Here is a 20,342-nt window from a genome sequence, read left to right as displayed (position 1 = left end):
TTTTCCTCATTTTCTTCCAATTTAGAATTAGGCCAATTGTCTCACCCATTCAGCTGGTCTTCAGTATATCCCACTATCACTAGTGATGCCACAATACCAGGATGGTGAAGACTAGCACATGCCTCCTCCGATACATGTGAAGTGCAGCATTGCCGAGTAGCATCATAGTGCACTCGGAGGAAAGCGCAGCAACTCGGTTCTGAAACATCAGCTCACAGACGCCTTGTGCTGATTGACCCTATGGGTGGTGAGTGGAAAGAGTGCCATCTACTCACCCAGAGAGAGCAAGGCCAATCGTGCTCTCTCAGGGCTCCGGCAGCTGATGGCAAGCTGCATGACTGGGATTCAAACCAACAATCTCCCGATCATAGCGGCAGCGCTTTAGACTGCTGGGCCACTCGGCACCCAGTAAATGGTTCATTTTAAATCAGTTCATTTTTTCAGTACTGTGTATAGCAGAATTATTTTGTCAAGTGTGCAGAAAAAATGTTCCTCGTTGGTTGTTGGCTTCAACATATGACAGTATGGTATAAGATTTCTTGTACTAAATTCACCTCCCCAGTGCCAAAAGCACACATACAGCCCCAGACCATGATGCGACCACCATCATGCTTGACAGTAAGCAAGGGACAGTTTTCTTGGCACTCATCACCAGGACAAAGTTCTTTTTTACTAAAATACATTTATTCACACAATCCTTTACACACATCACATACAAACTGGTTCTATTTTATTGAAAATACATACATTGCCTGCACTCTATGTTGTATTTGAAAGGGATTGTTTGACTCCTAACAAAAGTTAACACTTCTGAAAGTATATTAAACCACTTGATGCTACCACCACCAAGCTTGACTGTAAGCAAAGGACAATTTTCTTGATATTTCTCATTAGGATGCCACCAGACATGCAGGATATATTTTGAGCTGTCATAATTCCAACAACACAATCTGGTAAAATCTGGATAAAACTGTATAGAACTGTTATTAAGGCGGTACCCTCAAGTGTATATCTTCAGTATCTTTGTTTAAGGGACATTTATGTACTATATTAATTTGCATTTGTTTTTTACCACTTTTAAGGGAAATGATTGGACCATAAGGATCATATTGAGGTTATATTTAAGGGTACATTTACATTGATGAACAAAATGTTTTTTTTTTGTCCGACCTTGGATGCATGTGAATGCATTTTCTTTATTAAGGAACCCTTTAAAGACCTGTCAGTGTTGCTTTAGTGAAAGAGAGGGCATCATATCAAATGTCTTTTTTACTTACTGCTTTTGGAGAGAAAATCAGAGAAAAAAGCTGAAAGAAGAGGAAAGTGAGGGAGAAAATTAGGTAATGGGTGGCAGTAGACTGTAAATGTCTGCTGTTGTGATAGTTTATCTGAAGCAGAGGTGGTGAGAAGTCAACCGTTAGGCTGACGCACCGTGACAGGACATTATGTAGATTTGTCTCGGGTGGCGGAGGCCTGAATCGCGGGGTTAGTGGAGGTTAGGTGGGTCAGGCTGAGAGAGGGACGCAGTTGCCCTGAACACACAACCTTACACTCCTAGGGGCAGCAGAAGATGGAAGGTTGTGGAATATTAGGCAGTGTTCTTTATTTTGCCTCTGAGGGTCAGGCACAATCTCGCGCTGCGCAGGAGCAGCATCTTTACAGGTAGCGCCGCAAAATAATACGAGGAAAATTGAGGTAAAATATGAAATTTGCCTATTATTAGTAAGATCTAAGTGCTGATAAGGTTGCTGAAGGTGTTCTTGTGATTTTACCCCTAATTGTGTATTTTAGGGAATTAACCCCCAGAAGTCACAGCAATAACAAAAGCATTCATTATGGCTCGACTCGGAGATCACTGAAACAAGCCAAGGAATTCTGGGGAAAGTGTAGGCAATAAACTTTATTACATTCATTAAAAAAAAAATGAAAATGCTGACTCGATCCTGTGGATATAGAATTCAAACCAAACATAACTATCATATATTGCACAGTTTTTACACATATTTTATAGCATTTTGATTATGTAAACATTGTATACAATTATTTGAATGGATCATGGGCTGTGTAAAAATCGGGTTTAATATAGAACTACCTTCTTACCTACCTACCTACCTTCCTTCCTTCCTTTTTTCTACCTACCTACCTAACTTCCTTTTTTACTACCTACATTTCCTTTTTCCTTCCTTTCTTCCTTTTTCCTCCCTACCTACTTACCGTCCTTCCTTTTTCCCTACCTATATACCTACCTACCTACCTACCTACCTTCCCTTTTCCTTCCTACCTACTTTCCTTCCTTCCTTTTTTCTACCTAGCTACCTACCTACCTTTTTTTACTACCTACCTTTCCCTTTTCCTTCCTTCCTTCCTTCCTTCCTTTTTCCTTCCTACCTACTTACCGTCCTTCCTTTTTCCCTACCTATATACCTACCTACCTACCTTCCCTTTTTCTTCTTACCTACATACCTACCTACCTCTTTTTTTCTATCTACCTATCTATCTATCTTCCTTTCTTCCTTTTTTTTACCTACCTTCATTATTTTTACCATTATCTCTTCCTACCTAAGTATCTACCTATCTACCTATGTACCTTCCTTTTTTTCTTTCTAGTTACCTACCCACTCACCTACCTATCTATCTACCTACCTACCTTCCTTACATTTGTTTTACATCTACATTGGAGGACAGCAACAGTATCTATTAAAATCTAGGATAGATTACAGAAAATATTTACAAGTCTGAAAATGCCTTTCAAGGCTAAACAAAACAACTATTTACTTATTTATGAAAGTTTAGGAGAATAAAAAGGCTAAAAGATAGGCTAACACTAAGCTAACTGGAGAAGTAGAAGCAGCAACCAGAATAAACCACCACTATCTGTGGCTATCCATGCTGTGAATTGTTACACACAGCATTGTGGGTAAGTGAGCATTCTCTTCAGCTAGCTAACCTCACACCACACAGAGAGGACTGAGAGGACTGCAATAGTATCTGGTAAAATCTGGGATTAATTACAGACAACAATTACAATTCTTTACAGTGCTAAGCTACTGTGGGATATGTTAGGCTAGTGTAAGAAATATGCTTTAAAATGTTTTTATAATCAAGAACTTTACTATAATTAATACTAATCAAGCTAATGAAATATAATCAACTGCATTACTATAAGAGTGTGATACTGTGGTAGGCAACAGGGTGTGACATAAAGCTTGAGGCCAGCCAAAGGAAAGTGGATGACATGTTACTGGCAGAGCGGAGGAAGGCAGCTGAGACAGTTCTCTATAATACTTCTCTGTCTTAACAATCAGTTACTTGCAAAATTTGGCCGTTAGCTTGTAGGCCCCAAAACCGTTGGGAGGCAAAGAGGATTGAGTCCTACTGTATGCGTAAGAAAGATTTTGACAGACAAACTTCTGATCAAGACCAGCCAACACCAGTTTTTGGGGAACTGACCAAGGTGCCTTCCTCCGTGAGCTTGAGGTGGGGTTTGTCTATAAATGCTCATGTCTGTGAAATAATCTTGGAACTTCTTCTCTTGAACTCCTTGTGAGTGGAAGTCGTTCCCAGAGCTCTGTTTTAATAAATTGTTATTTTGCTGAAGATCAAGTATCCTGTCTCTCTATGACTTATCTCTACTTCGGGCTTCCATCAAAAGAATCCAGGGGAACGCACTGGAGACGGCGCAGAGGGTAGTGCGGTTTTCCCAACACTAGGCTATATCACTCCTGTAACCTGTAACAGTGCTGTGAACCAGGCAATAAAAGCTGAGCTCACATTTTGTAGAACATGATTCATTCTGAGGCAAAATAACAATGTGGAAATGGGCTTGTAAAAAGCATCTCTGAGTGGTCCAGTGGGCTGCCACTATGATCAGGAGATTGCTAGTTCGAATCCTGTTCATGTAGCTTGCCATTGGCCATGGCCAAGGCGTTAGTGAGCTGATGTATCGGAACAGAGTTGCTGTGTTTTCCTCCGAGCGTGCTGTGATGCTACTTGGCAATGCTGCATTACCATCATCACTAGGGATACGAGAGTCCTTAATGAGTGGGCTGGGTAATTAGCCGTGTAAAATGGGAAAATAAAATCTGAGCATTTTTCACCCCAAACCACCCCAAGTCACGTACTGTACATACGCACATTAAACAATAGCTTAATCTGTTCAGTAAATGCATTTTATAGCACAGCTAAAGAACTTGTTCCTACAGATCATTGTAAGTAAAGTTTTATATTCTGTATATCGAATTATGTCCAACCTCTAAACCATGATTCACACTACAACTAAGCAAGCGGATGATTCACATTGAAATAGCTGATCCTAACCCAGCACTTAGCAGCAGGTAAATGGTCCCACATTTATGATGTCATGCTGACTAATGATGATGAAATGAGCGATGGAGGGATGGTGACAGAGGAAGAGAGGGGAAGAGGGCAAGTGACAGTGAGCGATGCGGTCTGTAATTACAAGTCTATCAAGAGGCGACGAGAGAGCAGGCAAGTGCTGGGAGGAACCATCGACACCCTGCATATTTGCCCGGGGCACAAATTACCATGACCCCCATAGAAAAAAAGGACAGTTTAATGACTTCAAATGTAACCCTGCAAACTGCACGGCAATTAAGGGGCCTGATGGCTTCTCAGGCAGTTCATATAATGTGTAGCCCACCTCAAGGCATATGAAGCAGAAAGCAGCGTGAAAAAAAACATACTATACCAATGTGCCACGCCAACATACAGGATAGGATAGCTCTAAACTCAGAAGTAGTTCAAGTCAATTTGATACTAAACATTGACTGGACAGCCAAGTTATGGAAAACTGAACTGCACATGCTTATGAGTTTAAAGTACGTAAACACTCTAAAAAAGCAAAATATAATATTTAATATATATATATAGCTAAAAGCTAAAGCAGTTGTTGCTGGGTTAGCTTTTAGCATTGTTTTCCAACTTGCCTCGTTTTCAAGAGTCTTTTGAAAGAGTCAAAGAGTCTTTTAAAGGTGAAGGTGTGTCTGTGTTTTTTTCTAGTTATTATAATGAAAGTGTGTATAATGTGCTGTGTGTAAGTGTGTAAATGCTACAGTAGAAAGAGTGGGTAACACCAGCTGTACCAAAACTACAGAGAAAGACTTTGTAAATTGTATTTCCAGAGCGCAGTTTATTTTTACTGCAACTTTAACGAATTATTTTTAGTAAAATTTGAGGCCCTGGCAGTTTACTACAAAATTTTGCACGCTGGATTTTGTACCTATTTCTAAAACTATTATAATTATTTCTTATGTTAGCTAATCAGTTCTCAATTTGCCATCTAGTCTAGTTAATGAACGTGAAACTGTACGTCTGTAACACTTCATGGCCTTATTTTTTCTCTGTAGGAGAACTCCTATGGGTTTATTTGACCTGCTCAAATGATACCGGGATCTTTTAACATGTTAGCGACATTTCCAGATGTTTGTTGCTAGCTTCGTCTTTCCACATCCTCCTCAGCGGTCGCTGGGGGTTCGGTAAAATAAAAAGAAAACAGTGCAGCATTAATCCCGCTGGTGGAATTGTAATTAATTTCCAGCTCTGCAGGTGCCTCACGAATGTGAAGAAAGGCGCCGCCATGGTCGCGTCAAACCCATTCCGTTCCTTCATCCTCCCAGCTGAAGTTGACGTTTTATAGGCTTTTACAAACAGCAAATAGAAAGTACAGTATATGCTGCGGCGGTGGCGGGGGGTTGTTGGGAACGGAAAGAGAATGAAAGGCCCTCTAACTAATTCAACACCTCCAGGGCTAGCTCTACTTATTCTCGCTGTGCATCTTTTCTAGCCATCACGTACAATAGAGCGAGAAAGGCACCTATCCTACAGATAATGGTATGTAATCGCCTATGTGTTGTTATTGAATGGCGACACGCATGGCATAATCACCGGGCTGGGAGGCAGCGGGTGTTTGCAGTGGATGTTGGCGGTAGATTGTTGTTGACGTACGTGTGTGTGAGTGTTTGTGTATATGGACGCATATCGGTTGGAAAGGACACTTTCCACAATTAGACTCTCTGTAATAAGTGTGTCCTGTCCTGGGATGACTACTAACCTTCCTGCTGCTGCTGTTGTTGTGTACGTCTGTCTCTCTGCGTCTGGTCAATGTACTCCAGCCTGAACAGAGTCTACTTTCTATTTCTTTGTCGTTAAGGCTGAGTTTCTGTTGTGCAACATTTTTTATGAAAAGTTTTCGTGATTGTAGGAGATTCTGCAGGGTCAATGCCACGATCAGCATTGAGAGTCGCTCTCTGCAATTCAAAAAAAGTCTCTCATTGGTCTCTTAGTTTAGATTTACTTTAGAGAGTCTCAAATAAACTCATCATTAAAGAAAAATAGCATTTGCAGCCATAGTTGCACCCAAAATAAAGTGACAGATTGTAGTGCTATTTGGACAGAAGATAAAATGTACTATCAGGAACAATACATTATTAAAGGTCTCCTTCTGTTAAAATCCACTTTTTCTTGTTTTTTTTGTGAAATACAATAGGTCTTTTTAAGTTGTATACGCATGCTGTACATGAAACTCTTCCTCAACCTCCATTGTCTGCAGAAAAAAAATGTTTAGAAAAACAAGTCGATCAGAAAAAGCACTGTGTCTACACTAACCTTCGTGAATTCATGGCCTCGCCCACCTTGAGTAGCGCTAGGAACAGCATAACCAGCTTGTTCCTGTGTTATTTGTGCAAATATCACATCTGTGTTGTATATATGCTTTGCCCAGTAATTCAGAGCTAAGGAACAAATGGAATTTCTCTATGGAACACCACCAGTGAAATACAATTAAGATTTAAATAGGATCTTCAGTGGATTTTGTGTTTTACAGAGACTCTTAGACTAGGTCAGTGGCTGAACTGCAATTAGCAGGACATAACGCATGTTGTTAAGTAACATATGACATTGCATAGACTGTTAGTAGTGTAAAAATGTCTTTATTGTAAAATGTTTCTAACTGTTGTCCGTATCTCACATCTCACACTCTCACACATAGCATATTTAAAAGGCTCACTCATTTCATCATTAATTAATTCATTTTAAAATTTTACAGTGGGCGGTCACAAGCCAAGCTAGTCGAGGCTATGAATCCTAATTTAAAGGTCACCTTCCGCGAAAATCCGATTTTTCTTGTTTTTTGTGGAATACAGTAGGTCTCTCCGAGTTGAATGTGTACACCTGCACATTAAACTGTTTTGCAGCCCCCATTGTCTGCAGGAGCTAAGCAAAGAAACCCCCCCTCCCCCCCTCCGAAAAACGGGTGAATTTTGAATTATCTTTCTGCCTACGTAGGCAGAAACTCACAGACCAGCCCACCTTGGCTCGAGAAACTCCCAGAGGCGGAGCTGAAGCGACGCAACATCACCGCTCATCAGTTAGGAGGTGGGAGGCAGTGAGCGGCAGAGCGGTGGAGGGGCGTCGCAGTGCTCCTAGCCAATCAGAGGAGAGATATTTGCATGCTGTTTGCATGTATGAATATTCATGAGCAAAGCTGGAATCCGGTCATTTTGGACACACCCCTAAAACAGTCCAATAAAAAAGAGCTATACAGAGACTCCTGAGCACTTTTTTTTTTACAAAAACGGCTCACATGTCATTCATTCATACTAGAGACCACAACTAGACATTTTAAAATGAAAGAAAAAACGACGGAAGGTGAGCTTTAAGGGTTGACATGAGTCCGAAATAAAAGTTGAGATTGCAGCTGTGTATTAAAACAAACCATTGATATTAACACTGAACATGATGCCTCCATTCACATACTTTTGGGGTTGTCTCCCCCAGACAAAACAGGACTGTTCACTGAGTTACACAATGACTGCCCACCAAGTTTCAGTCCTGTCAGTTTAAAGCCTAAACGTTGATGCTGTATGGAAAGTGAAACAACTTTTAATTTCTGGAAAGTTGTGCTGGCATTTATTAACATTCCTTGATCCACAGGGTCATACAGTATGTGTGTTTTCTATACATCATAGAAGGCAGGCATTACCACCCTCAGTGGACAGCCCAGCACAGTGTCTGTGTCAGTGGCAGGTTGCAATTGTCCATTGCTCATCAGAAATCACATCCATTGCAGGCAGATTTAATGCAGGAGATCCTGCACATATCCTGCAGGTCATTGCAGTATTCCCTTAGCTTCCATGGCAAAAGTCATGGGACACGATACTAGTTCTAAACCGTCTTGAATGTAAGCCGAATATAAAATAAATCAAAAGTGAAACTATTTTAAAGTAACTACAGCATATAACATAATTACTTCAAAAAACTTTTGTATCTGATTAATCAGTAATAACTCTAAGGCTCTCTTAACTAAAACTAAAAACTTTGATGTGGCACAAAAAGTTCATCCCTCCCTCTCTCTCTTTTTCTCTCTCCTGCTCTCTCTCTCTCTCTCTCTCTCCAAAATCCTCTTTTCCTAACTGTCATCAACCCCCCCCCCAAACAGGCAGATGATAAATGACTTCCAGGCGCCAGATTTCCATTCAAAGCCCCCCCCATCTCCCTCCATGTGTCACATTTAACCCACGTTTACTGAAATCAATTATCCAGCTATCACTGGGGCAGGTGCTCCGGGGAGGAGGAGGCTTCCATCCCTCCATCCTCTTTTCAATTAGGAGGTAAATAATCAGCGTTCAGAGGGAGGGATGAGTCTTTCTCTCGTTCTGTCTCTCCCCAGGGCCCTCTTTACGTCTATCTGCGCCGCGGCTGCAGGGCTAAAGACTCAATATGGCGCGTAATGGCCGTGGCAGTTGCTTAATAGACAGTCGCCTTCCTGTGCTGAACTGGGCTCAGTGTTTTCACTGGGAGCTGAACTGGTCTGGGTGAAGCTGAGCTGGTCCTGGAACAGTGGCGGCTCCTCACCATCTGCTGCTGGTGTTTGTTTTGTCAGTGTTCAATATTTACCAAGCAACCAGCAGCCCTTTGGGGGGCATGAAAGTGGCACAGTGCCAGAATGGGGGTAGAGAGGTGTGTGTGTGTGTCTGTGTGTGTGTGAGAGTGTGTATATGGGTGAAGGGAGGGAGGGGTTAAAATGATGTGAATGTGTAGGAGGGGGTGTGATAACGCCTGGAGGGATTGTGCGTGTTCATATGTGTGTGTGTACATGTGTGTGTTTGTTCTTGTGTGTGTGTGTACATGTGTGTGTGTAAGTGTGTGTGTGTGTGTGTACATGTGTGTGTGTGTATGGCCTGTTTTGAGGTGCATTTCATCAGGCTAATTAATTTACAAGCACCTGTTTAATCATGGGAGCTGCCAGAGGGAGAGAGAGGGCAAACACACACACACACACACACACACACACACACACACACACACACACACACACACACACACACACACACACACACACACACACACACGGTGATGATTAGAACTGATGATTTTATCTCATGTCCTCACACACCCTGTTTCTAGCTTCTAGTTTCTGAATTACATTTTCAAATTTGTTAAATAATTTAATGGAGTCCTAAACATACAGTATGTTGCAACATTAAATGTATAAAATTATGAAGAATGTGGTACAATTTCAGAAACAAAGTCAAACAGGAATATATTCCAAAATATGGCAGCAAAAAAAATCAGAAACAAAACTAATTCAGAAACATGAGAAATATGCAAGCAAAAACAAAACAAAAAAACAACAGTAAATTTAGTAATATGGGAAATATGCAAGTGAAAAAACAACAACAGTAAATTTAGAAACATGGCAGTAAAAACAAAAACAGCAATTAATGTCATGTTAATGTAGCAGCTAATTTAGAAAATCAAAATCTGAAACACACAGCAAATTCAGAAACCTGATAGTGAATTTTAAAACATGGCAATTACTAAATGGCAGCTATTTCAGAAAATCAGTTGTGAATTCATAAATGGTGCAACAAAATTACCAACACAGCAAATTCAGAAACACACAGCTAATTCAGAAAAAGTGGTTGTTAATTACAAAAATACAAAAGCAACAAATTCATACAAAATGGCAGCTGATTCACAAAAGTGGCTGTTAATCCAGAATAGCAGCAGCAAATTCAGAAACACCAAATTAAATACTAAAAATTGGTATGTAAATTCATGTAAACAGCAGTAAATTATATTGCAGCAAATTTAGATATTCGTCAGCAAATTTATAAATGGCAACATATTTAAAAAAGCTACTTTAGAAACATGGAAATACAACAAGTTTAGAAACATGGCAGTGTCACAAAACAATCCCAAAAATGTCAAAAAATGGCAGCTATTTCAGAAAATCAGATGTGAATTCAGAAAGGTGGCAGTAATCTCAACAACACAGCAAATGAAAAAAAACAGACAGCTAATAACAAAAAGCATTAGCGGTAGCGCGGTTAGCGGCTAATGCTAATACTACTTAAGAACTAAACTGAAACTCCTGTATAATGCTGTACTTTAGCAGAGTGGCTTTACTGTTTCTTACAACCTGACCGGTAAAATTCATACATAAAAGGCACTGGATTAAAAGACACAGTGGCGATTTTTGGGAAAATTAAAGGATTTTAAGTGTGCCTTATAGTGCTAAAATATGGTAATCTGTAAGTGAAGGGGCAGCTAGTCTGAGGCAGCTAGTCTGAGGCAGGTAGCAGTAACTGGATGGTGTGAAGCTGGTATGAAACGCAGGAGATACTGACGGTTAAACTTCCATCAAGAGAAATTGTAAAATAAATCTGACAATAATGCTTCATGAAAAAGTACTTTAGATTATATATTACAGATTAGAACTAATGATTTGATCGCTGATCGCTCCACATCTAAGCACTTATTAACACACACACACTCACACACACACACACACACACACACAAACACTAAAACTAGCAGTTATATTGTTTCTGACAAGCAGTTATATTGTTGCTGGATATTTCCAGATTGATGTGTAATTTTCCATTTGGCTGGTGTAAGTGTGTGTGTGTGTGTGAGTGTGTGTGTGTGAGTGTGTGTCTGCAGCAGAAGCTCTATTGGCCGGCACCACTCTACTGATTACGGCAGACTGAATGCTGGAAAATGCCAGCGCCAACACTGCCACTGATGCTATCACACAAACACACACAGCTGCTGAACTGTGTGTACGAGTGTACACACGAGAGAGAGAGAGAGAGAGAGAGAGAGAAAGAGAGAGAGAGGGAGAGAGAGAGACATTGAGAAGGAAATTTTCTTTAGCTTTTAGAGAAAAGGAACCCATGATTACAGATGGTTTTAGCCCAAGTCTCTCTTTCTCAAACACACGTGATGTATTACATTATCAGTTCTGAGAGTGCTGCTGGTTTCTCTGCAGTAACCTTCTATCAAAATGTAACGACTTTTACCCACCTTAAGAACATCAACAATACTCATGACGTTACCACACACCAGTGGGGGTAATTATAGCACGAGTGCTTAGCCTCAAGACACAACTAGGAAAAAATAGTTGTAGGCCTTGGGGCCTAAACACACGACCTTTGTAGTCTAGTGGTGCAAAATGTGAATCTGCAACCCAGAGTGTTGCAGGTTTAAATCCCATGGTTTACTTGTACTCCTTGTACTCCTGGTACTTCTGTACTTCTTGTGCTCATGGGTTGCCAGTTCACACCTCGTACCACTAGACAACAAGTCTTGTAGTCTAGTGGTCAAAGGGATCAAATCCCATTGCTTACTTGTACTCATTTTACTCCTGGTTTGTGATTTTACATCTTATACCACTGGACAAGTCTTGTAGTCTAGTGGTATGAGATGTGAGTCCACAACCCAGAAGGTTGTTGGTTCAAGATCCACTGTTTACTTGTATTCCTCATACTCCTGTACTCATTGTAGTCCTGGGAAGCTTGTTCACATTTCGAACCACTAGACAACAGGTTTTGTAGTCTAGTGGTGCAAAATGTGAATCTGCAACCCAGAAGGTGGTGGGTTCAAGATCCACTGTTTAGTTGTCTTCCTCATACCTCTGCACTCCTTGGAGTCCCGGGTTGCTGGTTCACATCTTGTATTATTAGACAACAAGTCTTGTGGTCTAGTGGTACAAGATGTGAATCTGCAACCCAGAAGTTTATGGGTTCAAGGCCCATGGTTCACTTGTAATTCTGGCACTCCTGTACTTCCTGTACTTCCGGGTTGCTGGTTCACATCTTGAATCACTAGACAACAAATCTTGTAGTCTTGTAGTATGAAATGTTAATCTACAATCCACAAGGCTGTGGGTTCAAGATCCAATGTTTACTTGTATTCCTCATACTCCAGTATTTCTTGTAGTCCTGGGATGCTTATTCACATTTCATACCACTAGACAACAAGTTTTGTAGTCTTGTAGTACAAAATGTGAATCTGCCACCCAGAAGGTTGTGGGTTCAAATCCCATGGTTTACTTGTACTTCAGGTATTTCTGTACTTTTTGTACTCATGGGTTGCTGGTTCACATCTTGTATTGTAGTCTAGTGGGACTAGATGTGAATTTGCAACCCAGATGTTTTTGGGTTCAAGGCCCATGGTTCACTTATACCCCTGGCACTCCTGGGTTGCAGGATCACATCTCGAACCACTAGACAACAAGTCTTGTAGTCTAATGATATGAGATGTGAATTTGCAACTCAGAGGGTTGTGGGTTCAAGATCCACTGTTTACTCGTACCTCATACTCCTGTACTCCTGGGTTGCAGGATCACATCTCATACCACTAGACAACAAGTCTTGTCGTACAATGAGGAAATAGTTTAAATGTAATTTTCTGGACACACCGTTGCTCTAAGTTGCCAGCACTGTCAGATTCTGTAGTGTAAGAGTGTGCTAATTGTTTGTAGCTTGTTTGCGTGTGCTAACCTGCTGTAGAGAGAGGCAGATGTAAGCATATATTTACCCTGTACTTCAGTGATCCAGAGCTGTCTCATTTTTGTGTTTGCCTCTCTCGCACTAGCACCTGGCAGGGTGATGGTGAGTAGCGGTGAATTTAGAGTGTCTGGAGAGAGAGGAACATGACTAATCCAAACACTTTCAATATTTACTTGCTCTCATGCTAATCCATAGACCTCCAGAGAATTCTCTCTATTGACTTCTCTTATCCACAGATAAAGTGGAATAATCCAAATCCTCAGTTTGATGTAATACATAAAAACATTGTTACATTTTTATAATATTTCAAAATTTGCATAGTTTTGGCTGCAAAAATGATCCATTTGGATTACATTTATATATGACTATGCAGGAAAGATATCCAGTCTGTTTTTAATAATTCAGCAAAATCAGCAATTTAACAATTTCTTGGCAGGACAGTTAATAAAAACATATTTATAACTGTTCATATTTTTGAAACATGTGACCACACTAATGTCAGGTGGACGTAACACCCTCAGCAATGTTTACAACATTGTTTAAAAGATGTTGCTGTTCATTGAAAAAAATGTGCTGTTCAATGACAGTTTGTTTAAATACGAAAGGTGAAAAGACATTTTTTTTAATTGGTTGAAATGACATGTATGTGGACATACAAAAAAAACACTTTTGACTTTTAAGTTTTTTAACTTATAAGCAAATCTATTTGTAAGTCCTCACATAAACATCTTCTCAATCACTTGGAAAAACATCTTTTTACATGAAAAATCAGAGCTGAAACCAGATTAGAATATTTTTTTTCCACATGGGCCCTCTATAAACTATAAATCTGCAAGGGTTTCATTTTTAGGCTAAATAACATGATGGTAAATAGGCTTGTAAAACTGCATATGAGCATTTTTCACACCAAATTCACAAACTGTTTATACATAAATTATTTTAATACAAAATTTCAAAAATACAAAAAAGCTTACAGTTCACAAAATAGACAAAAGCTTACAGTTTTTTTTGTTTCTACTAAATGTTTGAAACTGTTATGTTTATACAAAAAAAACTTTGGCAATCTATAGGTGAGCCATCAACAGTGCACCAAGCAGCTTGATTTAGGGCATGGCAGTGTATTTTTGCTATTGTTACGGCAGAAAAAGTAAGCCATGCGCAGCTTGCAACACAAAAAAAGACACGTAAAATTATCCTAATTAATCGTGGATGTGTTTCGGGTGTTTGAGATTACCACACCCATCAGCATAGATATCTTCGCTGTCCAGTGACAAACAAGTATCTCCAAAATTGTGACTACAGAAGAGAAGCAACATTTTTTTTAACTTTCAGTGGAAGTCAATGCAAAAATAGTTGATTTCAGGTCATTTTGGAGAAGTTCTATTGGTCTATTTATTATGATGTATTTTTACACACTGTAAGGAAGGAAGTTTGTGTGTTTTTGGCCAACAACAGTATATTCACTATTTAAACAATGCAAATGCAAGGGGTGAAAATAGGCTGTTGGGGAGGTGTAAAATAGCAATGAGCATCGCTTGTTAAGTATATAAAACATAAAAACATTTTTAGCACTTTGTATGTGTGAATTAAAAGTATTAATAATAAAATTAAAATATAAAAAAAAAAAAAAATTAGGTTGTTGTTTTCATCAACTACAGTGACAGTTATGTTATTTTACTAGGATATTTAACTAGTTTATTGTTTTTAGCAGAATCATCTGCTTTATTTTTTATGTTTCTACTAAATGTTTGAAATTTTTATGTTTTTACTAAATAAAGCACTTGTTTTGTTCCATTAAAGATATCATGATATTTTTTTAGAGTCATATTACCGAACGCTAGGCTTTGATCTACTGTCAAAACCCAATGCGAGCTACATGTACCCTAATTAGAAGCCAACAGAGGCATTATGGTCCCAGCACAAACTCAACAACAAGACCAGGCAGCTTCCATCTGCCCGTGATAGGCCTGTGATGGTCCTGTGGTCCCGTCACCCTTGTCGTCTGCATCGGTGCATCGGTGGTCATGCGTTGATGAGGCCTCAGCCATGTCAAAACCTTCCTGCATCCAGAAACGACATATATAATTTATCGGCGATTGATTTTTCTCTTTTTTTTTGCACTCCCAGCCCGTCAGGAACATTGTGGGTGTAATGGAGGATGAAAGCGCGCTGTAAACCGCCGCTCGCTCTTTGGCGCGTTCTTTTGTGTATTTGGATCGATGGGTCTTGAAGTATGGATTCTGTGAGAGAGATGTCAAGGGAGGCCGGTCAGCTGGTCAGCTGCTTTCTTTGTGTGTCCTGAGGACACATGTTTAAGTGGCGTGGTCAAGATTATCATTACTGCAAGAAGATGAAGAAGAAGAAAGACTATAGACGGAGGGCAAAGCAGCTCGCTTTGAAGACGAAGACACTTCACTGATGTAGCATCCCCAACACCCCCTCCCCAACCCTGTCCAATCGCCCAACCTCCCACCCCCCCCCCCCCTCCCTCCAGTGACAGCAAGCTCTTTAAACCATTTCTCAAACCTATGAATTATGGTATTTATCGTATTTCTAATTAAATCAAGCCATAATCCACAAACCAGCATTGGCAGGTCTACGTCGAGAGCTCACCGGCTTTACGGAATCAAAGTGACAGGATAATCTAGCTAGGTTCATATCTGACGCTAGGAAGCCTTAGACCTGGATATTATAGAGTTTTAAGTGTTTATCCGAATCTATCCAAATGAAGCAGAAGGTTCTCTAACTTACATGGCACACACAAACAATTAAACCTAATCTGGAATCCAGCTTGCGCAGTTCTAATCCAAGTTTTTTTTTTTTTTCCCTCCCTTCACTGCGCAGCGGCTCCTGCCAAGGAATTTTGGAATGTCATCCAACGTTCCGAACTAAAACCCTGAAATTCCATGAAATGTTCCAGTCAACAAAATTACAAATCCCCTACACCAGTATGGTCATCAAATAGCTCCCTGGCTTTGGGATTTCAAGTGGCGAAAGATTATGATTTACAGACACAGACTCTGCGGTGATAGGATTTGGATTGATTTAAAATGATCTCATAAGATTCTCTTTTTTTTGCCCCTTAGGAACCATTTAGCAAAAAATAGAAATTGCAATTATATACATACCTTTAAAATTTTTTTCACTTATTTTTGCCATTTAAACTCTTCAGGTCAGATGAATAAAAAAAGTTAGCAGTAATCTGCTATTAACTAAAAACTGAAGAAAAAAAATGTTAATTGTCAAAAATAGGAGTGATTTGGTGAACAGCGTACAGCTGGTCTTTAGCAAATGCTAAATGGATATGGATGCAGAATTTGTAGTATCTGTAGTAAAGCAGTGCTGGAACAGACTGTGTTACTGAACTCTCTACTGCAGTATTTACACACTTACACACAGCACATTCACACTCTCATCATAATAACTAGCAAAAGACACAGAAACACAGAAAACTCTGTAATAATTTTAAAATTAGAAGTCTTTTCATTAGTGAAATTACAGACGAATCCAGAGAGTGGTAAGTACTGTTTCCTACAGCTTCAAAAGACTCTGAAGAAACTGGAAAAAAATGGTACAGAAAGAGTCATGTCTGGCTGACCCACATGGCAACAGCAGCCTTTAGCTCAGCTTAACACAGGACTAAGTCTCTGTTTCAGCAGACTTAAGGCTACCAAGAAATCATATTTTGCCAATGTAATTACTTTTAATTCACTCTTTATTTCCATGTCATGCATGCATTAGATTGCCATTGTTGAACTGTTCATAATGACCTTCTGTTCTGTTTCAAAGAGAACTTTTGACAAGGGAAGACAGCTTAAGCTTTACATCAGCTATTTATGGATGATGATGGGGTGGACATACATACATACAGCTGAAAAAAAGATTATAGACCACTTTAGTTTCTGAATCAGTTTCTCTGATTTTGCTATTTATAGGTATATGTTTGAGTAAAATAAACATTTTTGTGTTATTCTATAAACTATAGACAACATTTCTGCCAAATTCCAAATAAAAATATTTTCATTTAGAACATTTATTTGCAGAAAATGAGAAATGACTAAAATAACAAACAAAAAAAGATGCAGAGCTTTCAGATCTCAAATAATGCAAAGAAAACTAGTTCATATTCATATTTTTAGAAAGTTTTAAGAGTTTAGAAATCAATATTTGGTGGAATAAACCTGGTTTTCAATCACAATTTTCATACATCTTACGTGTTCTCCTCCACCAGTCTTTCTGTGTGGAGTTTGCACGTTCTCCCCGTGTCTGCGTCGGTTTCCCCCCACAGTCCAAAGACGGCACGTTCAGGCTAATTGGGACTTGGTTGGAAATTGCCCCTTAGGTGTGAGTGTGTGGTTGAATGTGTCTGTACTGTTACCGACCTACGAGTCCTCTTCTGAGGACGAGATCATAGAACCTTGTGATTAGACGTTACCTTTCCTGCCACGAAATAGCTGACGAGCTGATGTGGCGTTAAACTCGACTAACCTGACCTGACCTCCTCCACCAGTCTTACACACTGCTTTTGGATAACTTTATGCCACTCCTGTTGAAAAATTCAAGCAGTTCAGCTTGGTTTGATGGCTTGTATTCATTTATCTTCCGCTTGACTATATTCCAGAGGTTTTCAATTTGGTAAAATCAAAGAACTGAAATACAGCAATATATTTTCTCAGAAATTACTGCGATACACAATATTTTTGTAATTTTAAGACCATTAAATGCCACTGACATAATGAAAACAGAATAGCACAAAAAGCAATTATACACTTTTTAAAGAAAGCTACAATTCAAATAATCATTTATTAAAATTAGTTTGGGAATTGTATATCATTAATTAAATTAATATTTAAAACAATATTTTGCAAAGCATAGCAGAGTGTTTGATAACTAAGCTAAAGCTATAGACATATGTGATCATCCATCTTCCTCTTGATTATATTCCAGAGGTTTTCAATATGGTGAAATCAAAGAAACTTCCAGAGCTGTATTTTATTTATGAAAAAAAAAAAACAGGCATGGCAAAAAAAAAAAAAAAAATCTAAAAAAGCGTCAAAAAAAACCCCAAAACTGTAAGTGCTTTAAAGTGAAGGTTAATAATCCTCTATATTTGTAATAATGTGTTTATTTAGTGTGTCCTGAATCCTGGCTAATCTTGAAAAATATATATATAGTTAAACAGTGTCTGTTTGAAACTTCCATAAAACAACCTTTGCTGCAGACAGAAAAAAGACATGAAAGGCACATAAAAATGCATGTTATATGGTTTTCACTTCATTGATATTTTTATGAATTTTTTTTTTAAAAAGCTACTAGCTACAAGTAGTGTTGTGAACATTGGACTGAAGTGTTTTACTCGCACATAAGCCTCTTCTGTTAAGCTGAATGTCACCAGGAGCCCATAAATCTTTCTGTATGTAGCAAACTCCATAAAGTCTTTCTTCTCTAGCTTTTGAAAGAAGAAAGAAGAAAACGTACATGTTCATTAGCGTTCATTATATTGTCATCGAACCAATTAATCAGTCACTTAATGTTCCTCCGGGTTGAAATCAAAGACGTGGGACGCGGTCATTCGAAACCTTTGCTAACCCTCCCGGCCCGTATTAGCCACATACCGTTCTACCCCAGCGTCTCGCTAACTGATTTTTAATCAACTGGTTTGCATATGGACCGGCCAGAGGTCACGTCCCCGAGGAAAACGGGGTTGTGGCTTCCTGCACGGCTGAGTAGGTGGCCTGGAAAGTGGGGGAACAAGTCTAGCATGGCTGAGATGAGTTGGTAACTCAGTTTAGCTTGCGTTTAGCGTTTAGCATTTAGAGCAAAAAACATTTCCTAGCCTGAGGAGTTTACAGTGTCAATGACTCGCTATTTATTGTCCTCCTAGTATTATGGGTGCTATCAATCAGTAATAGTTGGTGCTTTGTGTGCAGGTTAATGCCCAGAAACAGAGGGGAATTATATCCGTGTGTGGCTGAGGGGGGACAATAGTGAGGGGTGAGCGAATGAATGCGGGAGAGTGAATGGGAGCGAACGATATGGGCGTATTTGGAAAATTACCCATCACACTCCGGGTATCACACACACACGACACAATCCCACCGGGACGGCTTGCCAGACAGGGCGTATTGACACACACACACACACACACACACGCACACACTCTCGCCGTGGCCCCAGAGCTGCCTGCTCTGGCTTGGGAAAATGAAGACGTTCATTAACCAGAGAGGATTAGCGAGTGCTTAAATCATTATGGTAATACGTGGCTGGGTGTGGGCCGATAAATGTAGACTTACCTTATCAAGGCGAACACCTTTAAGTGCAAGTCTCTCTCTGGAATTTCGTCTTAGTGTGATTGTTTTGGACCCCTCTTCCATTTACCATAAGCGTATTGTTAGCAGGTGGCCATCTTTCTCCCAGTCTTGTCTTGGTGTTTCTTGGTGGCCTTGGTGGTGTTGTTGGAAGTTGCCTTTTAAAGGGCAAGAGAACTACATGTACAAAAAATAAAACAAGTAAAAACAAGTAACACTTTCCAAAAAGTTCCTCTTTTGTCTTGTCAGCTCATAGAATTTTTCCCAAAGTTCTGGGGATCATGGCTTAGAACTCTCCCATGGTTACTATTTTTTGTCGAGTCTCTTTCTTATTATTGAATCATTAATACTGTCTTTAACTGAGGCAAAGTGAGACCTGCAATTCTTAAGATGTTGTTCTGGTTTCTTTTGTGACCTTCTGGATGAGTTGTCCATGCCCTTTTGGTGTAGTTTCAGTAGGTCAGTCACTCCAGGGATTGTTCACCAGTGTTCCATTCCTCTCCAGTGTTCTATTCCATCTCCATTTGTGAATAATAGCTCTCACTGTGGTTTGCTGAAGTCCTAAAGCTTTAGAATTTTTAAAATTTAACATTTACTAAGATGATAAATGTCAAATGTTTTCTTGAATTTCTTAAGATTTGGGCATAACGTGTTGCTTTTTGCGATCTTTTATTCTAATCTCATGTTGTCAGACAGGGGCAGTTTGGTTTGGACTGCTTTTCTTTTCTTAGGAAATGAAATTCTAATTTAAAAAATAGCTTTTGTATTTACTCAGGTTATCTTTGTCTGATACTAAAGTTTGTTTGATCATCTGAAAATTGTGAGTACACTCTAAGAAATATAAGTACAGATTTGTACTTAAAAGAGTACAAAGCTTGTCGCTGGGGCTGTACCTTATATTGAGGCACAAAAAAGTACCTTTCAGTGAAAGTCCTTTTTTGTACCCATGGTTTTTGTGGCAGTAAAGATCATAAAGATTATAAACATTATCATCAACTAAATATGGCTCAAAAACTTGATGATACAAAATTGTCTGGCTTTCAAATAAAAAAATGTGCAATTTAAATATATATTGTTCATTAGTACAGTGATGCAGAATACTGAATGTACCCTTTGGCTGGTTAAATGGTACAAATTTGTACTTATTGCTGTTAGAAATGACTTTGTACTTCAGAGGGAACAAATCTGACCCTGTAAAGACCAATATTGTACCTTTGAG

Source organism: Astyanax mexicanus, chromosome 21 (assembly GCF_023375975.1).
Source record: "Astyanax mexicanus isolate ESR-SI-001 chromosome 21, AstMex3_surface, whole genome shotgun sequence".
NCBI lineage: Eukaryota > Metazoa > Chordata > Actinopteri > Characiformes > Acestrorhamphidae > Astyanax > Astyanax mexicanus.
The sequence above is the reverse complement of the archived record's forward strand: the minus strand, read 5'-3'. Positions refer to the sequence as shown.